The sequence below is a fragment of the Mustela lutreola genome, chromosome 10 (genome assembly GCF_030435805.1).
Source record: "Mustela lutreola isolate mMusLut2 chromosome 10, mMusLut2.pri, whole genome shotgun sequence".
Lineage (NCBI taxonomy): Eukaryota > Metazoa > Chordata > Mammalia > Carnivora > Mustelidae > Mustela > Mustela lutreola.
This window is the reverse complement of record NC_081299.1, coordinates 14,394,192-14,409,191: the sequence shown is the minus strand read 5'-3', so window position 1 is coordinate 14,409,191 and position 15,000 is coordinate 14,394,192. Positions and strand designations below refer to the sequence as shown.

General features: G+C 50.6%; 1 long non-coding RNA gene across 2 annotated transcripts in view; it reads left to right on the top strand.

Moving 5' to 3' along the window:
- The window catches only part of LOC131809507 (uncharacterized), a 58,346-nt gene that overhangs the window by 24,623 nt on the left and 18,723 nt on the right, over positions 1-15,000 (top strand). For both annotated transcript variants that reach the window (XR_009345214.1, XR_009345215.1), the window contains exon 2: positions 3,131-3,180. This is a non-coding gene — a long non-coding RNA (uncharacterized LOC131809507). The remainder of the gene's footprint in view (positions 1-3,130; positions 3,181-15,000) is intronic.

The window sequence follows — 15,000 nt, the reverse complement described above, 5'->3', positions numbered from 1 at the left end:
ACAGCAGAGGATATTGAGTGGGGAGGAAGGGAGAACCTGCCCGAGCCCCAGGGTCCCCACCGGCTCCCCCCCTACCCTCTCCCTTCTGATTCTTGGTTCATTGGCCACTTTTCTTGCCCTGACTGATGGCACCAGGGAGGTCCCTGATCCTATTGTACGGAGCAGGAAATTGAGGGAAGGCCATTTACAGAAAAAAATGGGATAAAACTGAGACACAGAGACTGGGAAGACAGCCTCTGCCCCTGGCTTGAGGCTCTCGGGCTGCATAACTTTGTCACGGCACGTTTCTGGACTGCGGCTTCTTCCTTTATCAAGTAGGGGACAATCATGAGCGTTTACCAAGTGCTAGACTGGTCATTTTCACATGTTATTCTACTCAACCTTGTGACGACCCAGTTTTCGGATGAGGAAGTGGGAGGGTCAGAATGGTTACATGGCATGTCCAAGGTCACTCAGCTGCTACGTGGCAGAACCTGGGTCTGTCTTCAGAACTCAGGTACTGAGCCAGTCTCAGAGGTCCCCCTGCCCCAGGAGGAAGGGTCAGGTTGCTGAAGGAAAGACAAATGGTGGGAGGAAGAGCATTGCAGAGAGGGATGGGGGTACATACAAGCCAGCGTTTTCAGCCCTCTGTCCAGGCCTCTCTCCAGATGCCTTCTTGCCCACCCCTGCCTAACCCCCTCTCCACACCACTGCTGCCAGCACTGGTCTTCAGAAGACACAAACCTGATCTTCCCGCTCCCCAGCTGGAATCTTCATGGCTCTCCCCATCTCCAGGGAAAATAAAAATCGCCTCAGGTGGCATTCAGGGCCTTTTCCCTTTCATAAGCTGCCGCCTTCCCTCCTCTCCAGGGTCCCTCGACTCTGGCCACATGGTTCTCTGGACACGTTTTCTATTCCTCCCTCATGCCTTCGCTCCCTCAGACACTCACTCTATCCTCACACTTCGGTTCCTCCCTTGAAACCGGCCCAAAGTCACTTCTGTTGAAGCTTTCCATGCCTGTTCCTGGAGGAACAACAGTCCCTCTTGATGCTCCTATGGCCCTGAGAGTGGTTCTCGTCACCTAGTTTTGTGGTTAACTGTTCATGCAATGCTCTCCCCAACTCACACCACGTGAAGGTCCCTGGGAGAGTGGGGGAAAGAACTGTGTGAGCCACTCCGGTGTCTCCAGCCCCAAGGCTGAGCAGATGAATCAAGAGCAGATCAGGAAGCTACAGAGAATGGAAGATCAGAAAAAGTTCTTTCTGCGTAGAGGCCACGTCTTGGGTTCTGGAATAACTTTGTCTGCCTCCCATTCACTAAGGATGGCTCAGCTCAGGTTGAGAGCTAATGTCCCAGCATTGGACAGACCTGGAATTGCAATGTATGGTCCTGGGTGAGTCACTGAACCTTTCTAAGCTTCTGTTTTTCATCTGTGAAATGGGCAAACAGTATGGTTCAATTGAGGATTCAGTATGATAGTGTCCAGGAAAGTTCTAGAGCAGAGCATAATCTGGAATAAGGTAGGTGCTACAGATCTCTTCTCTCTTCCTGCTATCATCACAACATCATCATCACCACCTCCATCGTTACAACCAACATCACCATCGCTTTGACCCCAACTCATCATCACCTTCATTCCAACATCATTACCACCACTGCCACCATCGTACTCATCACCATTGTCATCACCATCACCATCTTTACCATCATTCTTCAGATCTCTCTTCTTGCCCAGATACCTGCCCCTGTACTAGAGATTCTGCAAGTAGGAAGTGCCAGCCATGTGCCAAGAATTGAGCTAAGTGCCTTCCTTTCATCATTCCATTTAATTTCCACCCTGAAATAGAAACACAAGGAAAATCTCTTCCCTTCCATGGAGGATCTTCACGTGCACCACATGGGTTGCTACAATGATCCCCATTTTGCAGAGAGAGAAACTGAGGCTCAGAGAAGCAAAACAACTTGCCAGGATCATCCACAACTAGTAAGCAGAAGAGTCTGGTTCAACTTTGGTCAGCTCTTTTAGCAACACCAAGCTGCTTGGGGCTTCCAATGCACTTGCCCTCAGGGTTTTCCACATTTGCTTCCTGCTGCTAGTGCTCCCTGCAGAGGGTATTAATTTTCAGCTCTTTTTTGAGTTCCCCTGGACCAGAGCAGAGAAACAGCTGCATTTACCACTGAGAGATTTACTCAAAATTTAAGAAAACAAAATTGGGCACAAGCAAAGATGCCAGGAAGCTGGGTGAAGATTTGCAGATTCAGAAGTCAAGGTCTCGGACTTGCTTGCTCACTCTGGACATGCATCATCATTACTCTGGACTTGTAGACCTTGTGGGGGGTCTTCCTTCCTGAGGATCCAGCGCAAAGGAGCCACTCCAGAGAAAATCTACCCTCACCCTGATCTCATTTCCACTCCCCTTCTCATCCTTGTCCTTTCTGGAGAAACGTAATTGACATCTCTGAAGTTGGAATAAAAATTCCCATGTTGGCTTTTTTTAGGGTGGGTCTGGTAAAATTCAAAGGAGAGAACTGTAGGTTCATTCATTCTTCAAATCTGTATTGAACACCAACCATGTACCACAGTGTGCTGGGTGTGAGGACCTGGCCATGACTCAAACACAGCCCCTGCCCCAGAGGAGCCCCTCCTGGATCACTGTCTCTAGTTGTAGCTGAGACTTTCTCACTGCCCTGCCATTGTTCTGTGAGGGCCCATGGGCAGGACCCCTTCTTCTATCCCACAGAAATGGGCACAGAAAGGCTTTCAGAGGATGTTTGTAGAATGGAGCCAAACTGAACCTGGTGGGAATCAACCTCACCTTGTGATTCTGACCTGACTCTTCCTGTAGGTCCACCCAACGTCTCTGGGTGGAGGGACTCTCACTGGGGTTGGATTGGGGGAGGTCTAAGTGGGATGGGGGAGGGAGGCAAGGGGTTGAATATTTTGTATAAATGTGTAAATCCAAACTTCTGTGTGAGAACATGTAGGTCTTTTGTTTCTTCTGCTGACCCTGGTCAGGTGCCTGGAGTGATCAAGAGGTTGGTTTATTATTCTATGCCTAACTGAGTACCTAGTACATAGTAGGTGCTCAATAATTATTTGTGGATTAGATGAATGAGTGTTTATCTGTATTATCTCACTTATTTCACTAGATGCTGCTGACTGGAGGCTCCTCATTGATGAAGAAACATTGGGGCTTTGGGTAAGTGGCTTGTAGGAAACCCTCAAGGCAGTAGGTGTTCATGCTTAGAGGGGTAGGCCGACTGAGAGAGTAGAGGAGCTCAGGGAGTCAACAGTTCATACACTCATTGGCCCATCCATTCTCCTACCTATCCAGGGTTGGGGCCAGATATTTCAGGTTTTTAGGACCAGAGACATGGGCCCATCAGAGGTGAGGAGAGTGTTGGAATTTCATCCATTCATCCGTATACCCATCTACCCATCTATCCATATACCCACACACCCGTTCCTCCATTTACCCACCCACCTGTCCATCCACTCACCAACCCATCCATCTATCCACCATCTCTCCATTCATTCATGCATCCATCCATCCATCCATCTATCCATCCATCCATCTATCCACCATCTCTCCATTCATTCATGCATTCATCCATCCATCCATCAAGGGTTGGAGCCAGATTTTTCATTGCTATTGAATGCCAGCTTAGGACTTTAGACCGAAAACCAACTTTTGTGACAGCTGTCAAGGAGGGGAGGTTAATTTGCATGAATAGCCCAAGTGCATGCTAAAAGCTAATTAAGGCTTAAGCAGGGATAGTCTGCAGATTCTGGAGTAAGTAGGACCTAAGCATTTCAGGAGGAGACCTCTCCACAGCCTCATGCCAGTTTTAGAGAGAGATGGGAAGCAGATGGGACATAGAGGCTCTCATGAGCAAAACACCTGGGGTATGTACTTACTGATCAGTTTATACTAACTCTAGAGTATAGGACAGCAGATGGAATGATCTGAATTGGCTGTCCTTGAATGTTCTTAAAAGGGAGAGCAGCTAGTTAGGCTTTCTGGCATTCCTGTTGGGTTCAGGACTGGGGAACAAACACTTTTTGAATGGACAAATAATCTGGGTAGGGTTGACTTTCAAAAGCACCTGTCTTGGAGTAGAGACCACAAGTATCTCTTCAGGGTCAAAGCCAAGACTGGGCCTGTGAGAGTGGTCAGGCCTCTTGGAGGAACTGTCACCTTATACTTTCTCTCTGCCGCCATGTTCCCCTCTCCCCATACGTTGTGCTTGATTTCTGTCCACACTCAGCATCTGAGACACAGTAGATGCCAATAATGTTTACAGGATGAGTGAGCAGACAAATGTACCTATTAGTCAACAAATATTTGTTGAGTGTCTCCTGTGAGTCAGCCACTGTCCTAGGAGCTGGGGGCACAACCATAGACAGAACAGATGCCCCATCATCATGGATCTCAGTTTAACGATCAGAGGGTTTAAAAGACAGAGGTGAGTCGTTTGTCTTATAGGGTAGGTGCTGCCACTGTTTTGTTTCTTGAGTCTGTGCTGGGTCGTGCTTGTAGGGGCCAGTGGATGATGGTTGACTTGGAGCCTAGGCTCAGTGGTGTTTCTGGGGGGGAAAAAAAAAGGCGAAGATAGGGCAGCACCTAACGAGGAATGCAGAGTGGTGGAAAATCCCAAGTGCTGTTTATTGAGCACTTGTTAAGTACCAGCCTATAGGCTCTTTTATTTGCTCTGCTTTCCAGAAGAGGACCTGAGACCCCTGAAGCTGCTGTGCCTCACCTAAGGCCGCATGGGGAGAGGGCGAGAGGTCAGGATTTGAATCCAGGACTGCTTGGTTCCCATGCCCAATTTCCGAACCACTTGACTTGACTGCCAGGGAGGAGGGAGGGGGTAGTGAGAGGGCTAGGCAGGAGAGTTCTGGAGAGGTAGTTTGGATGCTGTCTTGGCCCTAATCCCTCTTGTCCTTGACTGTGAGGCTGTCACAGGGGGACTTCAGGCAGACCTCTCAAGCCGGGCTCCTTGCTGCCTGCCCACAGAGAAGGCCATTCTGCAATGCAGATTGTGTCTGCCCAGAGCTAATATGGATCCTATACGTTTATACAAATCACTGAATACAAATTACAGATTGTTGTAATTTCTAAACACTGCCCTGCCACTTGGAGCTGCAGGGGGAGGCTCTGAACTGCAGGGGACACTGTCAACAGCTGTCAGCCCTGCTGGGCACGCTGCAGCTCTGGGAGGGTAGAGTAAGTTGGCGCTGTGGCTGCTCCCACCTCCATGGTGGCGGGAGGGAGGACCTGGTTCTGCGGCAACATCGTAGGTTGACCGGGCCTGGCTCTTGGTCCACATTTGCACGGATTCTCCCCACGCCATGCAGAGTCAAGAGATGCTTTTTGTGATAAAGCAGTGTGCACAGGCAGCTCTCACTGAGCCCTTTCTGTAGCCCACACACTTCATTCTCACTACAGTACTGGAAAGTAGGTATAGATCATGCTATTTTATGAAGGTGGAAACAGGTTCAGAGAGATTAAGCAACTCGCTTGAGGTCACAATGCTCGTCATTGTTGGAGATGGTCCCAAATCTAACTTCAATGGATTGAAACGTCTGGCTCCTCGCTGTGATGTGGCCTTGTCCTTGAGCTGCCTCCTCTCTCTGAGACCCCTCAAGGGGAGCTTACTCGGGGCAGCATCCCACAGCAGTGGGCACAGAGAGGATCCACGGGGGGGCTAACTTACCGTGTGTGCAAAGGGCTTGGAGCCTGTGTCCATCTGTGTTCACATACGTGTCTTGTGTGAACATCCTCCAGATGTCCCATGTGCCTGTGCGCTCCAAGTGGTGGTGTGGCTTCCGTCCATGTTTGCATCCTCATGTGTATTTGCAGACGTGGGGCTGGGGGCTTTTGTGCCCTTGTCACAAGCGTCAACATAAATGTTGTGTTCATGCTATAACATGCACAAAGTGGATATCTAATTCTCATCAGGTGCTTGTTGTTCCAGGCACGAGCTGAAGTGCTTAACTGGTCTCACTAATTTTGTCCTCACAACAATGCAGCGAGGCAGGTGCTATTGTCCCCAAATCACAGATGAAGAAACTGAGGCACGGGGGGGGGGTGTACCAAGTTGTCCAAAACAAACATGTCACGTGATTACAGAAACTGTGTTTATCCTTGAGGCTCTCCTCCCATTTTGGGTCTCCATGGCTTAGGTCTGGTTCCCTCTGTCTCCCAAACACGAGGATTGGCCATGGTACCCACGTGTGGCAAATCAGAGCCACCATAATTGGTTCAAGTGGCTGAGTCAAGGGGCTCAGGTGACGGCACTTCTGTGTTCCTGGAAGCGTAGTCTGCAGGCGGCAGCGCCCATTCGTGGACCCAGCCCACACCTCCGGGCTCTCAGGTATCTGCTTTCCCAAGCCACCACCTGGGTGGGGGCTGGAGGTCCAGCTCCGCCATCATGAGCCACGGACCAGCTACAGAACTTACGGTAGATCCATCTCGTCTGCGGAACGGCAGTAAGAGCAGTCCTGGCATTTCTGAGGACGAAGGGGTTTATACGTATGAAGTGGGGGTGCCTATGTGGCTTAGTCGTTAAGCATCTGCCTTTGGCTCAGGGCATGATCCCAGGGTTCTGGGATCGAGCCCCGCATTGGGCTCCCTGCTCAGCAGGAAGCCTGCTTCTCCCTCTCTCACTCCCGTGCTTGTGTTCCTTCTCTCGCTTTGTCTCCCTCTGTCAAATAAAGAAATAAAATCATTTAAAAAAATATATATATATATAATACCAAGTGTCTAGAGCCATCCCTGGCATGTGACCAGTGGCTGGAGGGCTCATTGCCACCCTGCCATTACTCAGGGACAGGCATGGGACCCAGTATCGCCCTGAGAGCTTTTGGGGGCGCCATCAGGAAGTCTCTTCTGAGAGAGGAAGTTAGCCTGTGGCGGCTGCTGTGACCAGGCTCCTCCTCAGGGAAGAGCTTGCCTGAGAGGAAAAAGAAGAAGACAGGGGAGGGGAGTCCTTCGGGGATGTTGCCTGGTCCACACTTGAATTTACTGTGCTCTCGATGTCATACATTTAGTTTATTTAATACATTTCAATACATTTAGTTTTGCCTTTAACTGCTGTGAGCTGGGCTCCTGTGGCCTATGTGTGAAGGACTCCCGCCAAGTGCCTTCCCTAACCCAGACATTTTGTAAAGTGGCCACTGAAGTGAGCCCACGACTGGGCCGAGAGTTGGGGCAGTTCCTGAATTTCTGACCTCAGCCTGGCACCTCTTCTGGGCTGTCTCACGGCCACAGAGCGCCGCCGGGCCTCCTCGCCTGGCCTGTGTGGTGGCTGTCTCCGGCCGGCAGTCCTCAGGCAGCCCCGCGTGCTGAAGGCCCAGGGCGTTGCGAGGCCAGCGGCGCTTTTGCCTGAGTCCGAGCTCCACGTCACCCTGGTCCCACACCTGGGCCCTGAAGCCATGAGGGGGCTTTTTGATGAGGCCCCTTTTCCTTTCAGAGGTCAAGCAGATCTCTCCTCTGTGGATGCTGTAAGGCCCTAGGCCCCAAGCTAGGAGAGGGGCTGAGGTCAGAGACAGAGGGACCTGGTGGGCAGTGGCCGTGTCCCTCTCTTTCCTTCCTTATGTAAGGTATGTGCCGGTGCCGGCCAATCGGGGGCCATTTTCTGCCTTAGCTTCCCCAACGTGCAGTATTCTGGTTTCCTGCTTTTTCCTCAGCCCACTCAGGCTCTCTCTGTTTTCTGTCATCCCCCCTGGCTTTCTGTCCTTCTCACCCAGGCCCCCCTCCCCCAACCCCTTCCCAGATCCCTTCAAGTCCTACCTTCTCATCGCCCCCACCTCCCTCGGCTTCCCCCCATGCTGTCTGACCACTCCTGGGTCCCGCGGCCTCCCCAGCTCACCCCCACTCACCCCCGGGTCCCTGTGACTTGGGCCCTTCCCTCTTCCCAGGCCTCTCCTTCGGTCTCCATCCTGTCTGGAGCTCCCTCTTCCTCTCCCTGCCTCAGGCAACGCCCCACACCTGTCTCCCTCCTCCCTCCCTCTGCTCCAGGTGGCCCACTGCCAGTTGGGTACCAGTTGGGTTGCCATGGGAACCACTGAGCCGCTTAGAAAGCTGCCATAGATCTAATCACAGGCTGTGAGGTTTCAAGGAACAGCTCACTTTCTGGACGGAGGACGGGAGGACCTACGCCGACAGCTGATTAGGCTGATGCTCGGATGGGGCGAAGGGGGAGCCATGGAAGGTGTCAGCCCAGGCAGGGCCAGGTCTCAGTGGCCCCTTGGGGCAGGAGGCCAGACCCACCCAGCCCACAGTTTCCTGCCTCACTGGCGCTCTCAGACCTTCTAGGATTTTCCTGAAGAGATCAGTGAGGCTCCCTTTCTTCTCTCCCTCTTCCCCATCACTCACTTTCAGTCATTCACTCAGCACATTGCCCCCCACTTTAGGTCGTGTCCTCCCCAGGCCGCCCCGGTGCAGTGGGAGAGACAGATCCTTATGGAGCGAGCTTCCCCGGGGAGGGGGAGGGCTATGTGCTGCTGGATGGCATCCAGGGAGACACAAGGAGGGTGGAGGTCCATGCCAGCTGGGGACAGTGAGGGGCAGGGGAAGATGTTTCACAGGGGATCCTAGAGCTGAGTGTCGAGGGACAGAAAGGCATCAGCTAGGCGGAAGCTGAGGACCCTTTTGGACCTGCAAGTTCTGTTTCTGAAGGTGGGCCCTGGGCTGTGTTTTGCAGGACACCAGAGTGAAGCCACGAGGAACCACTATGGACTCCAAAGGGTGCTCCCTTCAGAACAGACCCTTCTTACAGCTGTGCTAAGGATGGGTGGGCAGGGGACGACCCCATTCCTAGAAAAACAGCCCGAAGTTCCCAGCACCCAAGTCCCCCAGGGCTGACGGGAGGCCAGGAGTGGGGATTATCTGGGGGAAATGCTCCCACCTGCTAATGCCCCCGCTCACTTGTGTGGCCCAAAGGCTTGCGTCAGAGTTTTATGGCCTTTATGGCCAGAAGGGCTGGCCAGCTTGGTCTGATCTCAGATGGCTCCCCCTGGTACCAGGCTTTTGGTTTCTCTCATCCAAGCCAGAGACTGTGTTTGCACATAATTTGCATACATTTGCATGTGGTGTCGGCAGGGCCCAGCATAACATGGGAAAAACACATTTTTCTCGCCAGGGTGATTGCAGCCTGGATTAGAGCCCAGGTGTGCAGAAACCAGGCCTATAAAATTCTTCCCTTCTTTGGCCCTCTTAGGCAGTCTTCCCCACACCCCCTCCCCATCCCCCCACTCTGGAGCTTGGACTCCCAAGTCAGCAGGTGGCAAGGGTGTCGCATTCAGGAAGCCTGGATTCTCCTGGTCCTGGCTCAGCTGTGTACTTGCTCTGTGACTTGACAAGTCATTTTTCCTCTCATTGTCTCCACCTGACTTTGTAGAAGTCTAGGGTTTGCAGAAGGTCAGGGAGTAGAGGGTGTGCACCCGAAGAAGTAAGTCATTCATTCACGCATGCATTCATTCATTTGATTTTATTCATTGTGTGCTCACAATATACCAGTGCCCTCTGTTCTGGAATCAATAAAACCAGCCACGAGGCCTGCCTCTGGGGAGTCCCAGTGAGACTGGCATTAATCAAATGACCACACAAATCGATGTACAATTGCAACTGTGATAAATGCCCCATAGAGACGTGTGGTGCTTTGTGGGAACCCAGAATTAGTCTGAAAAGTCACAGAGGACTTCCTGGAGGAAGAGTCTTCCAACTGAGATGTTAGATATACGATGCTAGTTAGGTAAAGAGAGGCTAGAAGAGCCTTCCAGGAAGAAAAGAAAACATGTGCGAAGGCCCTGGGGTGGGAAGGAGCAGAGCAAGTGTGCAGAAGGGAGAGGAAGGTACGGTATCTGAGTGAGGGGTTGTAAGAATAGATAAGAAGGTGGGGTCAGCCAATTTGGGGTCTTTCTGACCCATTAGGGAAAATTGTCTTTAAAGCAGTGGTGCCAGGGAGTCTGGGTGGCTCAGTGGGTTAAGTCTCTGCCTTTGGCTCAGGTCATGATCTCAGGATCCTGGGTTCGAGCCCTGCCTTGGGCTTGAATAAAGCAATGGTGCCAAAAAAAAAAAAATAAGAAGCAATGGTGCCTTTATTCCTTTTTTTTTTTTTTTAAATTTTTATTTATTTATTTGATAGAGACACAGTAAGAGAGGGGATTCAAGCAGGGTGAGTGAGAGAGGGAGTAGCAAGCTTCCTACTGAGCAGGGAGCCTGATGCCGGACTCCATCCCAGGAACCCGGGATCATGACCTGAGCTGAAGCCAGTTGCTTAATGACTGAGGCACCCAGGTCCCCCACTGGTGCCTTTATTCTAAGAGCAGTGGGAACCATCAAGCCAGGAAGTGACAGAAGCAGGTTTGCATTTTGCAAGGCTGGACTGTGGTGTGATGAATGGGTGGGGTGAGCACAGGATCCCCAGGTTACCAGACAGGAGGGGCATATTGTCCTGAGAGAAGGCTAGGGCTTGGCTTAGGTCACAAGGATGGAGATGCAGAGGAGGGGAGGCTGTGAGACCTTGGGGCGGCAGCACAGGCTTGTGACAGTTGAGGAGGAGACCAGTAGGGGGAGGGATGCTGGCAATGACCTCTGGCTATCTGGACTGCCTTGGAGCCATGGACTGAAGTGGTAAACATGGGGCTGCAGGTGGGGGCAGGTTTGGGGATGAAGAGCAGGAGCTGAGCGTGGGGGTCAGGTAGAGTGTGCATCGCCTCTGAGGCATCTTCATGGCAGTTGGTAGAAGCATGTGGAGCTCCGGGAAGGGGTGGAAAGAGGTGTGGTGTCCTCCCAGGCCCCAGCCTCAGGTTAAGGGGACACATCAAGGTTTCCTCTGCATCCAGCGCCTTCCAGAAGCAACCAGCCTCATCTGTCCTTAGTACTGCAGACTGATTTCTAATTCAAGGTAGACAGAACATTGGGGAATGTGATAAGTGTCTTCCCATGTTACCTGTGTTAAACCTGCGCCCTCCCTATATGGGGAAGGTATTTTCTGAACCCCAAACCAGCACCCACAGAGGATTTCCAGGATAGTTCTAGGAGGGCTGCACGTTCTGGAAGACATGTTGGATGCAGAAACTTTAGGATCTTGGGGATGTTTGATGATGTGTGGGGACAAGAGAACAGAATATTTGAAATCAGGACAATCAGAACATTGAGGCTCTGTACTTTCCATGCTCTCTAGGAATGGGGGAAACCAAAAGGGAAGGAAGTGGAGAGAAAGTAAAGATTTATTATTTAGGAACTACTGGATGTCAGCTCTTAGTCTAGTCTGCCTGCCTGCCCACCTGCCTTGCTTCCTCCTCCTTCTCTCCCTTCCTCCCTTCCTTTCTTCCTTCTTTCTTAACACTGTCCTGCTTCTCACAAAAGTGAGGTAGGTATAAATCAGCCCATTTTATAGGTGAGAAAACCGAGTCTCAGAAAAGTTGGAGCACCTGCCCCAAGTTGCACAGATAGCATGGGTTGGAGGTGGAATTCTAGCCCAGGCTTGTGCTCTTTCTACCACATGAGCTGTATTTGAAAGTGGAATTTTAATCGGTGCCCGGGAAGGATTTGGCTTTCTTAAGGACCAGGTGCCTGGAGGTCAAGAAGTCACTCCTGGCTCTTGTACTGCCCAGCAGGCCTGCAGAGCTCAGCACAGGCTGAGACTCCCAATAGTTCAGCTCTCAGTCCAGTGGTCTGCATCAGACCCCTACCCCTCACTTAGCAATCTCAACTCCCCCTTCCCCTGTAGGAACTTTCCATCTAGCTCCTGGTTCTTCTCTTTGTCCCCTGAGAATGCCACATGTGTTCTCACCTGCATGTGTGGTTCCCTCTGTGGCTACTTCTAGAATGCCTTGATCTGCTCACACCCCGCCTGCCCTCTGCATCCCAGCTCTTGGCATACTCCTCCTCTTCCTTCATGGCCCGGCTCAGGGGCCTCCTCTGAACCCCTGCCTGGTCCTCCAAGGAGCATTGGCCCCCTATCTCCTGGACCAGGAGGGTCCCCAAGAGTCCCAAGGCCAGGCTCCAATTCTGATTCCTCCACTTAGGAACTGTGTGACTTAGGGCCAATGACTTACCCTATGTGGCCATGGGGCTGCTCCTCTGTAAGGTGGGGATCCTAATGGTTCCACCTTCACAGGCTCATGGTAAGATTAATTAAATATGACAGAAGTAAAATGCTTTGTCCAGTGCCAGGCACATAGCGAGCCTTGTGTGAGTGATGGCCATTGTATCCGTTGGAGCCTGCTTTTTTGTGAGTATTTGTTTATTCATCTGTCTTTCTTCCAAGCTGGGAGCTCCTTGAGAACAGAGCCTTCTTTTATTTGAGTATTCCCAGTACATGCCACAGGCCTGATACAAGCTAGGTATTTAGTGCTTTTGTTGAATGGATGGACAGATGATAGCATCGCTATTCTATGTATTGTGCTTCCTTTCTCCATACCTAGATTTTCAGGGTAACAGCTGGGTTTCATACTCAGTGGTACCCCTTTGTAGAGCCCAGCCTGTACACAGCACACGGTAGATGCTCAACAAATGTCTGTGGTTTATTTCCATAGGTAGCCCTTTCCCAGACAAATGGAATTCGGCTCCCGACCCACCGGCGTCAGCCGCCCTCTAGGGTGTAATGGATACAGATTCCTTATTGCCCGTGTGTCTTGCCTTCCCTGCTGAGCACTGTGTTAAATGGCTGTTCGGTAGCTCAAGTGCGCAAATATTACTTTCAAAATTATTACATTCACCTTTTGTTGGCAGAACATGCCATATGAAACATCCCAACCTCTTACTGAGTGTGGGTGTGTACTTTCTGCTACGGCCTCTGTGGCAGTACCTAAGGCCAGAAGGACTTGTCGGGGTTTCAAGTGCCTTGCTTTGCCAAGTATTGTCTGGACTCAAAGGACCAGAGGGCGGTGATTCTGGACTAACCTGAGCTGACCTAGGCAGAGCTGTCATCACCATCACAGTATCATTATCTTTATCATCAGCACCACCATCAGCACCATTACTGTTTTCACCACTGCCAATGCCACTGCCACCACCACCAATATCACCATCAATATTATCACCATTGCCACCAACATCACCGCCACCACCATCACCACCGTCATCATCATCACCATCAACATTATCACCATTGCCACCAACATCACCACCACCACCAACAACAACATCATTACCAACATCACGGCCACCATCACCACCACCACCACCACTATAATCACGACCACCACTACCATCACCATTACCACCATCATCCTCACCACCGACATCACCAACATCATGACCACCATCACCACCATCACAAGCACCATCATTGCCACAACCATCATCACCACCACCATCACCACCACTATCACTACCATCACTACCACCATCATCACCACCACTACCACCATCCTTACCAACAACATCACCACCATTACCACCGTTACATCACTGTCATCACCACTATCACCACCAGCATCATCACCATCACCACCATTATCACCATCACCACCAGCATCACCACCAATATCATCACCATCATCACCATCATCATCACAACTTTATCACTGTCAACACCACCACACCACCATCACCACCATCCTCACCACCATTATCACCATCATTACCATCTTACTACCATAATTAATACTATTAATTATTAACATTTTTGAGAGCTTTCTCTGTGGTGACATAGAGCTTAGCATCTTACATGCATAATTTTATTTAATTCTCAGAATGACCTCATAGGTATGTATATTGTTTAGTTTCTTCCTTCAGGTAAGAAAACTGAAGCTCAGAGAGGTTAAGCACACAGCCAGTAGGCTATGAAGCCATAAAAAATAAAAAAAAACTCATCTCAGCAGACACTTAATGATTTTCCATTAGCACACATGGTATGGTGCCCCGCATTACCAGGGACACAAAAATGTGTGTGCTTCTTGACCGTGGGTGCCTTTACAGCCCTCTGAGGGAGATTAGATGCAAATGTGTCTTAGGCAGACTGAGGGTGATGGGAAAGAAATGTTATGTGTGATTCAGACCCACACCTAGAGGCACTCTTATACCATATACATTTTGATAAAAGCTGACCTGGGCTTTTTGGTCACTTAAGAGCCTTCTTGTCTTTATGACTGCCCCAGGAAGTCTCCAGGGAAGACTTGGCTCTTTCTAATTCCATGCCTTAAAGCCCTGGACCAATTCCTTTTGCTGTTTTAGATGTACCTGAACCCTGGGTTGGTTTCCAGCTGGAAGGGAGTCTAGCAGCCTCTCATGGATGGGGAAATGAAAACTCAGAGAGGGGAAGAAACTTCCTGAAGGCTCAGAGTATATTTCCTTTTTGTCAACTCCCTGACAGCACAGACATTCTGTGAGGACTGTATGGACTCTATGTTTATCAAGAATGAAAGGTGATGAAAGGCACCCACACTAAGACTGTCTTTCCTCATTGCTGGTTTATAGTAAATGGTGGAGGAAGGACCTCCAAGTCCCTTCCAAGGGGACCTCAAGACTGGCTGGTTGGGCCTGGAGTGGGGAACTGAGAGCTCTTTGTCCATCAGTCCTTCAGGGGTTTGTATGTCCCATGGCTGGCCAGGGAATTCTTCCCCTAGAGAAGGAAGGTTCCAGAGTACATGGTATGGTCTTTAGATCCCTCCATGAGAAAGATGACCAGCAGCATTTCAGTCTGGGCTTCTGGCCTAGAGTAGCAGACTGTCCCCTTTTCCTGAGAGGCTAGAGCAGCCCAGAGGCAGAGTTGGAGGGATTTAAAGATGTTTGGTCTGAGCAAAGATTATAACCCCCACTTTTGGCATTCTCTCAAGAGACTAGAGAAAGCCTTCAACTTGCCTTCTTATGATTTCTGGGTATAAGACAAATGTTCCTCTGACTGTGACTCATGCTTGATGTTGATTTCAGGGAAGAGGTGAAATGGTCTGGTTTGAGGGGGGCAACGCTTGATTCTTTGGTTTGCTCATACAACAGATTCTTGTACCTCCCATGAAGTGCCAGGCATTGTGCGGGACCAGTGGTGAGGACAAAGTAGAAGTG